General features: G+C 41.1%; 2 non-coding genes across 2 annotated transcripts; both read left to right on the top strand.

The window, feature by feature from the left end:
• The first annotated feature begins 336 nt into the window (after positions 1-336).
• LOC145677062 (5S ribosomal RNA) lies at positions 337-455 on the top strand. Its single transcript, XR_014129608.1, has one exon. It is a non-coding gene; the product is annotated as a 5S ribosomal RNA (ribosomal RNA).
• A 177-nt stretch (positions 456-632) lies between these two features.
• Positions 633-751, top strand: LOC145677065 (5S ribosomal RNA). Its single transcript, XR_014129611.1, has one exon. It is a non-coding gene; the product is annotated as a 5S ribosomal RNA (ribosomal RNA).
• Positions 752-17,956: the final 17,205 nt, after the last annotated feature.

Genomic DNA, 17,956 nt, shown 5'->3' with positions numbered 1-17,956 from the left:
TAAGTGAAACATATCTTAAAAATATCTTTCATACATTTCATTGTGTACATTAAAGAATGTAAGTTTGCCTTTTTCCTGTAATCAATACTTAATAAAGGATTTATTTTTATTTATTTATATACAATTTCATACGTGGTTCGTGATAGTAAACTCGATAGGACACAGTGGCACTATGAACATCCGAATCACTCATCATTCGAACATTCAAATATTTATTCGAATATTAGTATATTCCAAGTAATGTTAACGACGTTAATATGCTTGCCTTTATAGTTAATAATGTCAATTCTTACTTAAAACATACTTCCTTAACAGGACATTGAAGAAAAGGTAGTTGCCAACGGCCATACCATGCTGAATATACCGGTTCTCGTCCGATCACCGAAGTCAAGCAGCATCGGGCCTGGTCAGTACTTGGATGGGTGACCGCCTGGGAACACCAGGTGCTGTTGGTATACTTTTTCTAATTTTGTTTTTCACAAAGACGAATATTCTCACATCGTTCACCACGATAATTTCGTAATCATGCATTACTTAAAACAATTAGCAACGCTTTCCACGCGCTGGTCTTTTTGAGTATTCACCGACAAACCTACGTAGCTACAATAACTCACTCGAAGCCATATGCATTCGCCAACGGCCATACCATGCTGAATATACCGGTTCTCGTCCGATCACCGAAGTCAAGCAGCATCGGGCCTGGTCAGTACTTGGATGGGTGACCGCCTGGGAACACCAGGTGCTGTTGGCATCTCTTTTTCAAATTTCATTATCCTTCAAGTACGAAAATACTAGAAACATTAATTTTATAGTACTTTCAAGAGATAATTTATCAACATTATTTCATAGCGATTAATCGATATTCTAAGCGTTATACCCACTATTTCTTACACTAACAGCCTGTTTATTTGCACGGCACATTAAAATAACCTGATTTCCGATCCGTGTGCACCTACTACTATACTTAACACGGAATGTATTACCACTTTTTAAAAGTAAATTATTATGACTAAGTGTAGATCTCCGGCGAGTAAATGCCTTTCGTATACAAGCACGACACATCTCCGCTATGTGCTTTACTTTTTTACTAACAGCATATAGAAATTGGATTTCAACGTGTTTCTACATAACAGAATGAAGCAAATTTCGTGATTTAACTCTTTCGAATAATGTGTTGGTCCTGACAAGGACCGTTTGAAATGAAAAATCTTGAAGAAGATTTTTACTTAGAGCTTGTGTACTTGGTAACAGCCTTCGTACCCTCACTTACAGCGTGCTTGGCAAGTTCACCAGGCAAAAGAAGGCGCACAGCTGTTTGGATTTCCCGGCTGGTGATAGTTGACCGCTTATTGTAATGGGCCAAACGAGAAGCTTCAGCAGCAATACGCTCGAAGATGTCATTAACAAAGCTGTTCATGATACTCATAGCTTTGCTAGATATGCCAGTGTCAGGATGCACTTGCTTCAAAACTTTGTAGATGTAAATGGCATAGCTCTCCTTCCTCCTCCTCTTCTTCTTCTTATCTCCCTTGGAGATATTCTTTTGGGCTTTACCAGCCTTCTTTGCAGCCTTTCCGCTAGTTTTTGGTGGCATGATGACTCACTCGTTCAGCAAAATTAGATGTGTCCGCAGAAACAGAAACAGAAAAGTTAAAAATAAGGACGCCCCTCGGGAAAGCCCGCGCCCTGACAGAGAGTAAGGCATCAACCATCTATCTACATGCCTCTCCTCACATGCGATTAGTACACTAAAGTATCTGTCGGGTGTAGGTGTATGCCGCGGCTTCTATCTTTTACGAAAGACATTTACACGCGAATCTGTCAATGTGTGAAATAGAAGGAAAGAAGGGTAAAATAGATGATAGGAAAGCGCGAGAGAAGGTTTATTATGTTTTGAGAGAGGGACAAAAAACCTGGAAACCAGGAAAAAACCCCCTATATCGGTCATGCTGCATGCAATAGTATTTACATGGCAAAACCACAGTTGAAGGGTGGCCAAAATCCATGTAAAAGTGTCTGTAGTAATAAATTAATAAATTATCTGTTATATTGCAACCTAGTTTAAAATCTTTTAGTTTTTTAATGCAAATCTGTGTTGTCTGTAGGTGGGGGATTATATTGTTAGTGGGATATCTGTTATTTTTTAAGCATGCAAGTCGGTTCATTGTCCATGGCCAGGCCTGGTCGTCATCTGTTTGCTTCCGTCACAGCTGCTTTATCCCGTGCCTTCCTTCTCAGCTTGCTGTTCCTTCCGCTTTGTTTTCGCATGGTCTGTACTGGTTTTCCTTTTAACTGTGTCGGCAAAAGTCCTTGTGATGTAAAGGTGCCCTGTTGTGGTCTGGAGTGCATTTACTGTATTATCAAAAATCTTCTTGGAGGCGGTTTGTAAAGCTATTGCAAGATTTTTCTGTTGTTGCTGTGGTGTTGTGGTGGTTATTACGTAGGTCATCCATGTTATGATTCTGTTTGTTGCTTCTTCTATTTCTTGTTTGATCCATCTCTGTAATTCCTTGTTGGGTGTTTCCGACTTGTTGGTTTCTTCTTGGTGAGCTGCCTGTTGGTCCTGACAAGAGCCGTTGGTTGTGATTTTTGTTACATCTGTGGGCGTTAGCAGCGGTGGTGGTCTGGTTGGTTGTGTAGCTCTTGGTCTCTTGGGGCAGTTTCCGCTACCAGTACGGTGTGTGTCGCTAATACATGTAGCGCAGAAGTTTCTTTTTCTGGGTGTATTGCAGTCCTCTCTATGTGGTTTCCCACATCGGTTGCAGATTCTTTCGGCTTGGCACCGGTTCTTGAAGTGACCGTATTGGTAGCAGTTATGGCAGGGAAAAGGTCTTGGTACTGTTCTTGACGATTCTACTTTGTAGTGGGTATGCTGAATTTTCACTCCAGATGACAGTAATCTGCTAATTTGTTCCGGGTTTTCTGAGAAGATCCTTAGTAATGGTGTGGGTCCTTTGTCTGATTTTATGCGGGTTATGCCTCTGAAGTCAATCTTCTGTTTTCTCAGTTCATCTCTTACTTCCTGGACTTCTATGTTTATAGGGACACCTTTGACAACACACGTAAATGTTGCTTCTTTTCTTTCTTTTGTTTTCTGCCTGTATCTGATTGGTTCTGAGCCTTCAGGTTGTTTATTCTTCGTACTTCCATTGGCTTGCAGAGGAGTACGGGTCTCTAACTCTTGCTGCTTCCTGTTTGTGTTTGCTGTTGCTCTGGAATTGTGGTCCTGACAAGGGCCGGGCCCTTGTTTGGCGTCTTCTTTCTTTTGTCTTCTCGACTTCACTAACGTGAAATCATCCTCTTCCTTGTGTTTGTCAGATGTGGCATCGTCTTCAGGAGTAGTTTTGTGGTCCTGATAAGGGCCAGTCTTCTCGCCAGGGTGTGATTTCAGCTTCTGGGTTTTTTGATTTTTCACCTGTATGGGGCTTGGGCTTTTAGCAGACCCGACGTATGGTTCCTCCTCCTGGGTGTGGTTAGTCTTCTCTGTCTGTGATGGGGCTTCTTGTTTTTTATTTGGCGATTTGACCTCTTCTCTGGGATGGGATCCGGTTTGCTTCTCCAATATCTTAGCCTTCGAGCCGAAGTCTGCATCTTGGAAAACTTTCAGGAATCTGTCCCTCGTCGCTTCCGATTTGAAGAGCACTTTGTATGTGGTGTCTTCCACTTGTACAACAAAGAATTCTTCTTTTAGTATTCTCAGGCTGATTACTCTGGTTAGATAAGCTTCTGTGGCTTCTCTGAAGGTCTTCTCTATTGTAACCGGGTCCACTAATGAGAATGAAACGTCTAGATGGGATGTATCACGGACCGTGTCCACATCGATGAATTCTTCATCTTCCTCCTCTGGTGGTCTCTTCGTCGGCGTCCTCTTCCTGGGTCTGGGCATGGCTCTGACGTGTATTCACTTCGTTAAAAAGCACTGAGCTTGGTTTTGGTCCTAGAAAGGGCCACACTTGTTTGGTACACTTCACGTCACTACGTCACAGATTGGGGAGGATGGTCCTTGAAAGGGCCTTTTAGTCACTAAGTGATAGTGTTTTTGCTCCTCTAATGCTATCCCGAGGAGATAGTATTGGGTTCCCGTCAGCCGACTGTCGCCAAAGGCTGTGCAACCTATATGGCCAGCGCGAAGCTTGACTCACAATAGGGGGTCTAGCCGACGGAAAGCAATGCCTATTTCCACAGGAAGCGGTGTGTGTAAGTGTGTTGTGAAATTTTTCTTTATTAAAAATAACGTAAACACTCTCTTCTCTAAATAGACTCTTTGCAGAGTCGTTTTGTATCTCAGTGTTGAGATTTCTTCCCAGCTGGTGATCACACCTCAGTTAACACCGCAAGGTTTACTGGTGTGTCACGGCGTAGTCTTCTTTTCTCTCAGCTTCAATCTTCATAACGACGCTCCATTTAAATTACAGTACGTGTTTCAATTCGCGCCAACTGCCTTGCTTTTCATTTGATGCACTCGGGTGCACGCTTGAAGTAGTAACAAAACTGACTTGATTCATGGGAGGCCGCAATTTTTCCTCTCATCTTATTACGAAAGAATATTGAACAATGTCTGGTCGCGGCAAAGGTGGAAAAGTCAAGGGAAAGAGCAAGTCCCGCTCCAGCAGGGCTGGCCTTCAATTCCCAGTAGGCAGAATCCATCGTCTTTTGCGAAAGGGTAACTATGCCGAACGAGTTGGTGCTGGCGCTCCCGTGTATTTGGCTGCAGTCATGGAATACCTGGCAGCTGAAGTTCTTGAGTTGGCAGGCAACGCTGCTCGTGACAACAAGAAGACTAGGATTATTCCACGTCATCTGCAGTTAGCTATCCGTAACGACGAGGAATTAAACAAGTTGTTGTCTGGAGTTACAATCGCTCAGGGTGGTGTTTTGCCCAACATTCAAGCTGTACTTCTGCCCAAGAAAACTGAGAAGAAGGCATAAATGTAAGACCTATATCTCATACAAATCGGCCCTTATGAGGGCCACAAACCCCTTTATAGAGGAGATTTACGATTGAAATGAATTGTTTTCGATATACAGACTCATCAAAAGTGTCTGAGATAGTTGCTTAGTTTCATTCGAAATTCTCGCTGCTATTCGATTAATTAGTATATGTGTAGTCGTCGATCGTAATTGAAGCCCATAGGAAGTCACACTAACTTTAGAATACTCCAAACAGCGATGTGCTTAGTTCCCACTACATTATTAATTATAAGATCATTACCTTTTGTATTGTCGCTAGCTACATTTTTTTGATATTTGCGTACATCGGGCTCATATTACCCAGAGGACAGGACAGTCGAGCCCAGATTCTCAGCAATGGAAGAAAACCTCATACCACATATTCTCATGTACTTCATGCTAGACAAAGGAATTTCCAACATTCTTAAAGCACTCATGTTTCTCTCTTGCGTTGGCTTGGCTGAAATTACTCTGTTCAATATGTTCTCGACATTTATTATTGTTCATTACTATGCCCCAATGACATCATGAACAGAGCGGATCAGAAAACTTTCCTAAATTTCTTTTGCAACATAGTAATGACATTAAATGCACACTTAAGTACGATTTATTCTTTGCAAGGTCGATATTCATATTTGTGTGATATGTGTTATATGTATATGGTTTGTAATACGCAACTACTCTTATTCTCTGATCTCAGAACTCATTTGCTACTGTGCCCAACGAGCGAGCCTAGGTTTCTTGTAACTACTGCCTTTCTTTAGTAAATAATGTGAAGTATACAATGCATTAACCTACATCTCATATTTGTATTACTCTTTATTTTAGTAACCCGCTACGAAGTGTCATTAATTTACATGTAAATCACAATAGACACTACCGCAAAAGAAAGAAATCGAACCCAAGACCACGTAAACAAGATAAAGGACAAGATTCAGGTTTCTAACGCATTATTCGCCCCTCACAGCACAGTATAGAAGTTGTATAAGCCTCTATACGTACATCCTACTGTCAGAACAGAAATTCCGACTTGCGTTTCGCATCTCTCATGCTCGCTACTTCCAACAAATCGCCAATTTCCAACCAGAACCCCTTCTCCAGCATTAATACTGCTACATGATATGAATACGTATACATGAACGTACATAATGTAAAAAAAAACGTATGATTTTCTCAAATTAATCTCTCTACGTCTGTAATTTAGTGTGCATCAAAAGGCTTTAATGTAGTTACACGAATTCTTATAATCTAACAGAAAATCGCACAAAGTAAATCTTTCCCTTTATATAAATTTGTTGGCTCTGAAAAGAGCCGTTTATGCCAATTTTATATCCAAAATAGGAGGAACCCCAACTTAACCTCCGAAACCGTACAGGGTTCTTCCTTGCCTCTTCAAGGCATACACAACATCCATAGCTGTCACTGTCTTCCTCTTGGCGTGTTCTGTGTATGTAACAGCATCTCTGATTACGTTCTCCAGGAATACTTTCAATACTCCTCGGGTCTCTTCATAAATGAGACCAGAGATACGCTTCACACCACCACGGCGAGCAAGACGCCTAATAGCGGGTTTGGTGATACCCTGGATGTTGTCACGAAGAACTTTACGGTGGCGCTTGGCACCTCCTTTGCCAAGACCCTTGCCTCCTTTTCCACGTCCTGTCATTTCGATATGTTACTGCTTCGCTCACCACACACGAGAAATACAAGCCCAAGCAGCCCAAGACTCGTGGTTTTGTTCCTTCGATCATGCAGGGAAAGCACGGAGGAAAAACACAAAACGTGTCTAAGCCAATGAGAACTGTCCTTTTCGACTGACTTTATCCAATGAGAAATAGCTTGATTTAACGGTTTTGCTCTTTATATAACTTGACTTCATTCAGCGCGCAATTATCAATCAGGACGGAAGCTAAAGCAACTCCACACGGATTGAGAGAAGCAAGCGGTCTCCACGCGCAGAGAAGAATCAGCACACAGGACCACACGAGTCTTTGGAACTGGCAGTGACCGGATAGCTCGCGCTTAATTAGTGATAGTGATAGTGACAGTGTCGTTCAGCGCCGAGTGATAAAGCCACATCCTGTTATGCTAGCTGTCTGAGACTACAGACCAAGACACAACAACCAACTGGTTCTTCTCAGAGCCACCACAGACTTCCTAACTTTACTGACAATCGACTTGGACAGCACTGATCCTATGGATAGTACTCGTCCGGCTCTTATCAGGGCCACTGACTTATGACGTGACCAGGATTGATCGGTTCTTCTCAGAACGGGTCCTTCCGGCTCTTATTAGGGCCACACCTCAGACATAAACTGACTGAATAAAGGATTGTACAGCTCTTGTTAGAGCTGTACCTTCCGGCTCTTTTCAGGGCCAGCGACGAGCTAAATTATTATTTCTCCCTCCCCGACAGAATTGACGACTCACGCACCGAAAGGATTAGTTTGGACTATCAGCTCTCCTGTCCCTCTTGAGTGACCGAGCTTAGAGTAGGCACTCTCGTATGTACAGGCCTTGCCGACAGTCGGAGCGCGAATAGGCTAAACTGATCCCAACGGGACGTCACTATAGGACCCCAACACTAACACCAACACACACACACACACACACAACACAGTTGCTCTGGATACCTTGCGGTGTTATACCAAGGAGCCACTTATACACACAAAAACAAATTAATACAGACCCTCTCACCCCCCCCCTCACCCTAACTGGAAGCGAAGCATACACACACTGAGCTACTGCATACCTTAAAGAAAGAAACAAAATGAAGCCACACAGGAACACCAGAAGTAGAAGCCAGGCGAGCAAGGAAATGCCCAAAGACGAACAGCAACCAGCAAGAAGAAAACAACGAAATCCCGCACAGACTACACCGGAGAGGAACATGCAACCTACACCGGAACGAGACCCGCCGTCGGATGACGATCTGCCACCAGACGCTACTTTCTCTCCTACAACGGGATCACCTAACTCCAGTTACTCGGAAGCCTTGAAATCTCCTAGCTCACCATCGCATCTCGCCCATTCACCTACCAATAAAACAAGACGCACGAACACCAGAAGTGAATACAACTGCAGCTACAGGGACATGCCTATAACAACTCAGGCGCGGATCCGCCCCACAGCAATCGGCAACCAAGATGGGAGAAAGACCAGCGAGCTGATGATACATGACAATCACATAGAAAACTCAGTACCACAAGAGGAGACCAGAGGAAACACACTCAACCCAACGAAGAAAAACACGAAATCCCTCCACCCGAGAGAAGGACCATCTAGCACAGGCGACAACGAGACAAACGAACTCAGCAGCCAACAGAGACCACAAAGCAAGCAAAACAATGTACACAATTCACATGAACGAAGGATCTTCTCTATTGCTATTTTCAACCCAGACCCTCGAAAGACGAACCCAATAACACTAAAGAAAAAGTTTGCAGAAATTAAACCAGCCATCAAAGCCACTATATACAACCTCAATAGAAACAACGGTGTGAAACTAATCTTCAATACTAAAGAAGACAAGACTAAGTTTCTGGATGGATTTACAGTGACGGACTTTGGGGCCAATGCTCAATGGAACACTAATGACTACACAAAACGAACCAACCTGCCACCACAGACGCCACAAGCCACTTTTACATGCGTAGTCCGAGGAGTCCCTGTTCACTTAGACATCGCAGAAATTAAAGAAGATATGATGGAACAACGAATACAATTCACCAATGTTACACGAATGAAATCTGATAGAGGGCCGATCCCACTTCTGAGGATTTTCTCTAGAGACCCAGAGACCATAAACTCACTTATTACCAACGGAATAAATATTGGGATAGCAAGATATAAAGTAGAGAACTCGAAAACCACTGGACGCCCTACACCATGCACACGATGTTTCTCATACGGCCACCACGCAACCAGATGCAACAACGAGGTCACGTGCTACAAATGCGGGAAGAAACACTCACCAAGAACATGCAACTCAGAGGCCACGAAGTCATTCTGCGCAACATGCACAGCTAAAGGACACAGAACCGGAAGTAGCAACTGCCCTGCAAGGCCATACCAGAATGAAGACCACCAAATAAAGAAAGTTATTACACTGCCTAACCAGCAAGACCTCAACAAGGAAACCAGTAATAATGAAGAACACACAGAACCCATAGATGACGAAACGCCACCAGAACATACTACACTGGAGGATACAATGGAGGATCTAAAAAACAAGATACTGCAACTTCAAGACAACATTCTTACATGGGTGAGTAGCACCCTCACTCTAATTCACAAAGATAAGCCCAAGGAACTGATAGACATACTTAGAAGAACAACAGAAGATATATTCAGCGAAAAAATAAACATTATGACTTCCAGAGAAGGCTTTTTGTACGTTGGAAAACAGTACTACCACAGAAACAAAAAACAGAAACCCCACTATAACAAAGATGGCTTCACAAACTCACCAGATCCATCTGATGATGAACAATAAAAAGGAGAAGATCAGCAGTAAGCTCCGAATGATGCTCTTCAACATCGAGGGGGCTCGCCAAAAAACTGCAGAACTAACACAATACGCAAGGGACCACAACATCCACATTATAATACTAAATGAAACAATGCTCCGGAAGAACAACTCACTTCACATTCCAGGCTACAATACAGTCCGACACGATAAAACACAGGCAATAAAAGCTAATGGTGGCACGGCCATATTAATAAAACAGGGCATCAACTACACGGAATATCCTATACCTCCAGATATCAAATGTGACTCCCAAACCCCCATCCTGATCCAAATCCACACAGAAAATCCTTTCTACCTAGCCACACTATATAACTCACCAAACCTAAACGTTGAAAACTCCTTCCCTATCCTAAACTACCTCTCCCAGTTCAGAAGAATTATCGTAGCCTCGGACATAAACAGCCAGCACCAGCTAATAGAAGACCCCATTACCAACAACAATGGAAGAAAGTTAATCGAATATCTAGCCATGACCACATGGATGAATGCCAGAATTCCTGGACCTACCAGGAAAGCACGCAGAATTAACGAAATAGACACCAAGCCCGACAAAATTCTCACGTCACCCCAAATGCTACCAAAAACCGAGTGCCATGCTCCCGACTTCGCCACCGGGTCGGACCATGCCATAATCCCTTTCACAATACATGGGACGCACATGGAAGTAATAAACACAAAAACAATATATAGATATGACAAAACGAACTGGGAAGACTTCAGGAACACAATTAGTGACCAAATAATCAACTTACAAATAGACGCAACCCCGGAATCAATAGAAGCAGCTAATCAACGTCTCACCGAAGCAGTACAAGCAGCTATAGAAGAACACATTCCAAAATCTTGCATCAACCCCCAGGAAGAAAGGCTTCCAGAAGACATCATAATCAAAATCAAAGAGAAAAGAGAACTTCATCGGATACATAAGATCCACCCAAACCCAAACACAAAAAACGCTATTAATAGGCTACAACGGGAAATAAAAGAAGACATCATCAGACACAATGAATCAAAAATAAACAGAATATGTAGTCACCTCGAGGCATTACAAAGAAGTAATCCAAGAAAGTTCTGGAAAACCATCAAAATGAGGTACAGCCGCCGCACAGCAAACCCCAACCCGCACAAGATAGACAACAGAGACTTACCAACTGTAAATGATAAACTACAGTATTTCGAAGACATTATGAGGAGAAAATATGCTCGAGCCAACAACGCAACAGCACAACAAAGAGACATAGAAAACCGAGCACATCTCATTACCAATATTATTAACCACCACCAAAACCTGATAGAGGCTGACAAGCTCGACAATCACCCAGGAGATCACAACATACTACTAAAAGATATCACACATGAAGAAGTAATTAATGTTCTTAGAAAGAAAAAATGCACTGCTCCAGGTCCGGATAGGATCACCGCTCTCCATATCAAGAAATCCCCGGAAACTCTCACCCGCAAACTCACAGACCTATACAACGCCACTCTAGCCACTGGATATATACCAACAGCGTGGAAGCAAGCGCACACTATACTAATCCTGAAGCCAGGGAAACCACCCACACTATCCAATAGTTATAGACCTATTACTCTCACACCCACCTTCTCTAAGCTCATAGAGAAGATAATAGTAAACAGGATCCACCAATACATGGCCGAGAGTAAACAACTCAATAAGCACCAGGCAGGATTCAGGCCAACATATAACACAATCCAGCACACCATAAGAATATTCAATGACGCTCAGGAAGCCTTCAAACGGAAGTACAAATTAGGAGCCATGTTCTTTGACCTGAGCAGTGCATTTGACACTGTGTGGCACGAGGGGCTCTTGTATAAGCTGACAAACCTCAACCTCCCAACAACAATAATACGATGGATCTACTTCTTCCTTAAAAACCGGGAAACAAGACTTAAATTCCAAGATAAGCTGTCGAACCCCATTCCCATAGAGAGAGGCGTTCCTCAGGGATCCACTCTTGCACCACTCTTATACATCGTGTATGTTAACGACACTCCAAAAAACGATAACACTCAGCTGGCATTATACGCAGATGACACGGCCTACTGGACCACATCCCGCATCACCAAGAACATTCTAACTAAGCTAGAAAAACAAGCAGACAGTTTCTCCAAGTGGTGTAAAGAGTGGCATCTGGAGATGAACTCTGCCAAGACTCAGCTACTCATATTATACCCAACAGCCAAAGGCACCAGGAAAAATAAAAACAGAACCATTAAAGTCAACAACGTACGGATCAAGCCTCAAAACAATGCCACCTACCTAGGAATCACGTTCAACAACAGACTGAGTCTACACCAACATACTAAGAAACTAAAAAGTAAGGCAATTAAAATTATGCATTTACTTAAACCAATTCTGAAAAACGCCAACAACTCAGCTCAGGTTAACTCAAGAATCTACAAAACGATTATAAGATCTAATCTCACCTACGGCTCCCCACTCTTCACTAACCAAGACGTCGAAAGACTGAAACGTACGGAAAGGTACTGGATAAGAATAACGATGGGAGAAACACAGACAGATGAGGCATATCAAATATATAAACTCAAAAAGCTCAACGAGTTCATATCGTATCTAAACAGAAAGTTCGCCAATAGATTGATTGAATCAAATTTCTTCAAAGAACACTACGCAACAATACCAAATACAGAAAACCCCAAAACCATTATCGAAACACTAGCAAACATCGCTAAAAACTAAACCAAACCATATATATATATTAAAAAAAAAAAAAAAAAAAAAAAAAAAAAAGTTTTTGGACTCAATGGCGGAGCTTACGAGCGCCTCAACACTGGATTACGGCCAAGCTGTTCCACAGGGAAGATCAAGAAGAAAGATAAATAAACAACGCTAGCTTCCAGTAGAAATCCGATACCTTTAATCCCAACTCCTTTTCACATACCCAATTCCTAGGCCCTCTGATTAGCACCACAAACAAAACACAAATAACACCATGGACAAAGTAGCCCTACTGGCTAGACGTCCCTCCCATTCTGGGAAAACAGACTTTGACTTTGACTTTGACTTTGAGCGCGCAATTATTTGAAACAAGTCGTGACAGTTGCAATGGCACGTACCAAGCAGACAGCTAGGAAATCTACTGGAGGCAAAGCTCCTCGAAAGCAGCTTGCCACCAAAGCTGCAAGAAAGAGTGCTCCAGCTACCGGTGGAGTGAAAAAGCCCCATCGTTACAGGCCTGGTACTGTGGCTCTCCGAGAAATTCGTCGTTACCAGAAGAGCACTGAATTGCTCATCCGCAAGCTGCCCTTCCAACGACTCGTCCGAGAAATTGCACAAGATTTCAAGACAGATCTTCGCTTCCAAAGCTCAGCTGTCATGGCTTTACAGGAGGCAAGTGAAGCTTACCTTGTAGGGCTTTTCGAAGACACCAACTTGTGTGCTATTCACGCAAAGAGAGTCACAATCATGCCTAAGGACATTCAGCTTGCTCGCCGCATCCGTGGGGAACGTGCTTAAGTTTGAAGTTCTGGCACTGAGTTCAAAAACGGTCCTTTTTAGGACCAATACACTACTTAGAGATGCTGTTATCCTAACAAGGATCTTGTCCATACTTGTTATCTTTTTTTTTTAAATTCTCACGCCGTATGTTGCATAGTTAATACATCTACCTTCGTTTTCCTGTCGTTTCGTATATCATCCTATCTTTCAAGTATATTCTTTAGTTTTCCCCTATGTTTACCGATTGATTATCTTCGTTTTATGTGGTCAAGGGTTCGATTTTGCCATATGTTGCATAACTTAACTTCGATTCAACCACTGTTTGCCCTTCTCAACGTTATTAATCTGATAGAACTCGCAGGCGAAATATGTACTTCTTCCAAGGTAGCAAAAGTAATATTATTTTGTCAGAGGTCGCTGCTGTTGAATGCAAACGTTAAACTAAACTTTCTTTAAGTGTCTGTTTGTACTTAACATCAGTTCAATTGTACACCTACATTTCTGCTGGTGTTACTATTTTTCTTTATAGCAATATTACGAATTATAAGACGGTATCCGTGGTTATTAGCGTGTTCCCTTTTCCTAACACTTTCTCATTACACCAGTATTTCCATCATTCATTAGGCGTAATCACCCGTCTCCTTTATCATAAAAATCATAATAGTACGACGTTAAATTGAAACATAGTCTACTTCACTTTCACGAGTTGTAATAAGTTCGAACATTTCTTTCACCCCAGCCTTGAAAAGAGTTGATTTTAGTTTAGTGTCCCTTTCAGCAGCAAGGCTGTTTCAAACGTGGACCTACTTATTAACGTGCAATGCGAAACATTTGAGCTCCCACCGAGAATCGAACCCAGTCAGCCTGCAAAAGTTTTTCTAACAAATGCATTAAGTGCGTTTTCTGTACTGTTTCGCTACTTGAAGATAGGAACAAGGAAAAAGTAAGTGATCACAAATTGACATTACGTAATGTGTTCCCCATTTTTTTTCGAGTACACCATTCTTGACACCCGTGAAAGCTTTCTTTCCCCACCCTCAATTCCCCTCTGTTATAAAGCACTTACATCAAGAAGTGCTTCGGTTAAAAAGAAAACTCAAAGTCCCTTGCGTGTATACTATACATTGCTATGAATGAACATGTGATAATGATAGGAAAAGCACAATTTTACTCTTCTCAAAGTATTTGATGGCTCTAAAAAGAGCCGTTTTAAAATGTCAGATGATTTACTGACACATTTACTTCTTCTTTGGTGCAGCCTTCTTAGCACTTTTCGGTTTTGCTGTAGCCTTCTTTGGCTTCGGGGCCTTTGGCTTCTTGGGAGTTTTTGCCTTCTTCACTTTAGATGGTGATTTCTTAGGTTTGGGAGCAGCAGCCTTTTTCTTTTCACCAGTCTTCTTGGGACGTTTAGCTGCTGGCTTTTTCGCAGGCTTCTTCTCCTTTGATGCTGATCGTTTCGCCTTGGTTGAAGATCCACCTTCAGGCTTCTCCTTCAGCGATGAAGCACTAAGCTTAAACGATCCAGATGCACCTTTTCCCTTGGTCTGAACCAAAGACCCAGAAGCAACTGCACTTCTCAAGTATTTCTTGATAAATGGAGCAAGCTTCTCGGCATCCACTTTGTAGTTCTGAGAGATGTATTTCTTAATAGCTTGCAGTGAACTTCCTCCCCTTTCCTTCAAATTCTTGATGGCGTTGTTCACCATTTCTGATGTTCTTGGATGAGAAGGTGTTGTTTTTGGTTTCTTAGGCTTTGCAGACTTCTTAGGAGAAGCCTGTGCCGGGGCTGCAGGTGCTGATGCCGTATCTGCCATTGCTTTCTGCAATAAACTCAACGATACTGAAGAATGAAATTTTCGCTAGCAGGCAGCGTTGAGTTTGGTTACGGAGCGCGGACCGGATAGAAAGCACTTGCTGAGGCGGGCTGAGGTAAACAGAAGTTCGTAGTTGCCACAACGATAAGTGTGTTTCCTTCTATTTTGATAAACGATTTTTTTCAGGTATTCAATGAATGCACCAGATCCTATTCTTCCTTACTGGCTAGAAGAAACTTTATTCCACATAACTCAAAAGGCATTTGTTTTTATTCGCTTTTCTATTTTATGTTTCAGTCATTGCTAAGTCGGTCACACTACTTTTTCACCCTCCTTGTGCTTATAATTTTCATAATTTAACATGGAAATACTTATCAATAAATAATTATATTACCATGGTAATTAACTTCAATCCTTCCTGTGATTATACGCAAAGTACCATCTTCGTACTGCTTACTATAGTTCAATGAAGGGAATCTATAAAGTAACGCGTGTCGCACACATCTGCCTTGCAAACTCCCTGGCCTACTTCCAATGTATAGACTTTTATTTCAAATCCTGATTTAATTTCATAATTTTCTGTAGATTTTAACATTTTATTACCCAGCTTCTTAATACGAATGACAATCAAGCCTAAATATTTATTCCCTTTAACTTTATTTTTCTTTTTTATTTTGTGCCTTGTTTCATATTTGTTCTTACGTTAGCAATTAACGCACTTACCGTAGTTATGTATGAACAGGTTGTTTCTATATTTATTTTATTCCAAATAAATTAAATATATATACGGATTATTTTATGGTAGTTGATATTTTCTGTTGTTTCCTACGTGAATTGAGGAAACGCACGGACTTTCGCCTAATTCTTGTGCTACTTTCATATGTCTGTATCTGTCGAATGCTGTCGATCTGTCGAAATGTGTATTACTATCTGTCGATTCATCGAGTGAACTGAATTCGTTAACCATTTCACCAGGCGCGCATGCATTTTTTTTTCTTCTAAGGGATCCAAGCTTCGGGGGGCAAGGTTCCAATACTACAAGCCACTATGTCTATATACTATTATTCTGCATTCGAAAACACGATAAATATTCCACTTACTTTTTCACAAAAACATGATACAGACAGAGTACAGATGAAGTGTAAGATCAGATTTATATTGATGATACATCAATATTTTCCCTGTTAATAACTACATTTAATGAGAAAGTCTGCAAATGTATGTTCACTTAGGAACTTTTGCGAGGAGTCCGCACCCGGTGGACACCCCGTGAGTACGCCTCTGCACTTGACTATACTTCGAATTATACTGCAAACAGTTGTATTTTAGTTTCCCCGTTTAGTTCATCGATATCATTAACACAAAGAAAATAGATGTTATAGATGCGTATTCTCAGTTCTCGCTTTATATCCGGACGTCTGCAAAAATCTACTCCTTTTCTTTCTTTCACGCATCCACCAAACTAACAATGATTTGTATTATAATATTTGCGCATAAAATGTATATCTCATACCTTCCATGTTCTCAAGTATTCATAGACAAAAACGGTTATTTTCTGCGAACAAATTGTCCAAACACAGTGCAAATGTCATCTATAGATTGTCCTGGTTCCGTCTGCGTGTACATAACAATGCGTCATAATCATACATTGCACATTAAGGATATCAATTAATCTTCCCAAATTCCTAGATATGCCTGGCAAAAGTTCCGCGTGTTGTAAGGATATTACATTTGTACTACCGACAAGGTGGTATCTTCCAACATTGAAGTTCAATAAACCCCAAATGTGTCGGATATAGTATTTGATTTCTTGTCTCATTGTTTGCGTCAGAGATGTCTTCTCAAGTTAGGATTTACGATACATACAGGATGAGTTGTATATATTGTTGCTGCCAGCTCTATATTAATCCCATATTTGTAAACGAATAAAAACAGTATTCTAATTATAACAATGTGCTCACAATTAATTTTATTCTTAATTGTTATACGTATTGTTGATTAAAAATGAAAATGTTGCTAAGTGAATTTTATTAATATTTTCTGTTGCGTGATATAGGAAGTGAGTGAAATATTGGAGGAATATAGTGTGCGTAGCAGATGATGTGCAGTGGCTTTGGATCGCCTGTGATAAGGTAAGGCATTTGCTATTTTAATTAACGCATTTTATATACTGTAATCCTAATTATTTTTATGTGAATGTGCTTACTACTTGTGTATTCAGTGGGACCGATGTTTTAATATGTATGGTCAAGCAGTGTCGAGCCTGGTCAGTGTGTGGATAGGTGACCATTTTTTGTAAATCGATAACATTTAACTTTTGTAAACACGGATGAAGTAGAAGTATATTTATTTTATTTTTTACCTCAAATATGTAGGACACTTCTCCTTTGTACATCAATTATTATTATTAGTTCAACTTGTTTACAAGTTAAATGAAAAGAATAGTCGTTATCGTGTGATGATTGTGCTCATTAGGCTAAAGAAGACTCGTGATAAGAAAGAAAAGAAGAACGGTGCTCAAGTTTCGTCACAGCATATTCTCAAAAATTTACAGGCAAAATTCAGTGTTCTGCATGAAAAGGCATATTTGTACGAAAAAAAAAAAAATTCTGCAGACGACAGAATTAAATAAAGTAATACACATGTATTTTAGAGTTACTGGTGTAAAATCATTACAAGTGCTTTGCCAGGTGGCCAATAAAAAGCACGAATACTATTTAAGGGAGCCAAAACAGGAGAAAGCTGGGGGCCTGAGCGATAGCAAGAATGTGCGTCCAAAGTGAACAGGAGCGAAGGCGACGCGGGTATACGTATAAGCAAGGGTAGTGGAAACCAGTTAGTTTTCGAGTTTCAATAGCACTTGTCATGCATCCATACTAGTAGCGCCCCGCTTGTAAACATTAAGTACACTATGCAAGAATACACCGCCGGTGGAAAATAGTACCTAATACAGTTATCTTTCATATATACTGACTTATTTTACAGTAGTAACCCAACACTAGTAAACGTAAAATAAAAGTGTATAACTTTATATTTAATTCTATCGCCTGGCTTAGTTTTTCACCTGTAAGATGTACTTATTTAGAGCAAGTTTCTTAACTAGCAAATTAAACCGAGAACCACAGCAACCATATATATATTCTTATGATGTACTTTTCTTTGAGTGGTGTTCTCTGT

This window comes from Thermobia domestica, unplaced genomic scaffold (assembly GCF_964235325.1).
Source record: "Thermobia domestica unplaced genomic scaffold, izTheDome1.hap1.1 HAP1_SCAFFOLD_581, whole genome shotgun sequence".
Lineage (NCBI taxonomy): Eukaryota > Metazoa > Arthropoda > Insecta > Zygentoma > Lepismatidae > Thermobia > Thermobia domestica.
This window is presented reverse-complemented; position numbering and strand designations above follow the sequence as displayed.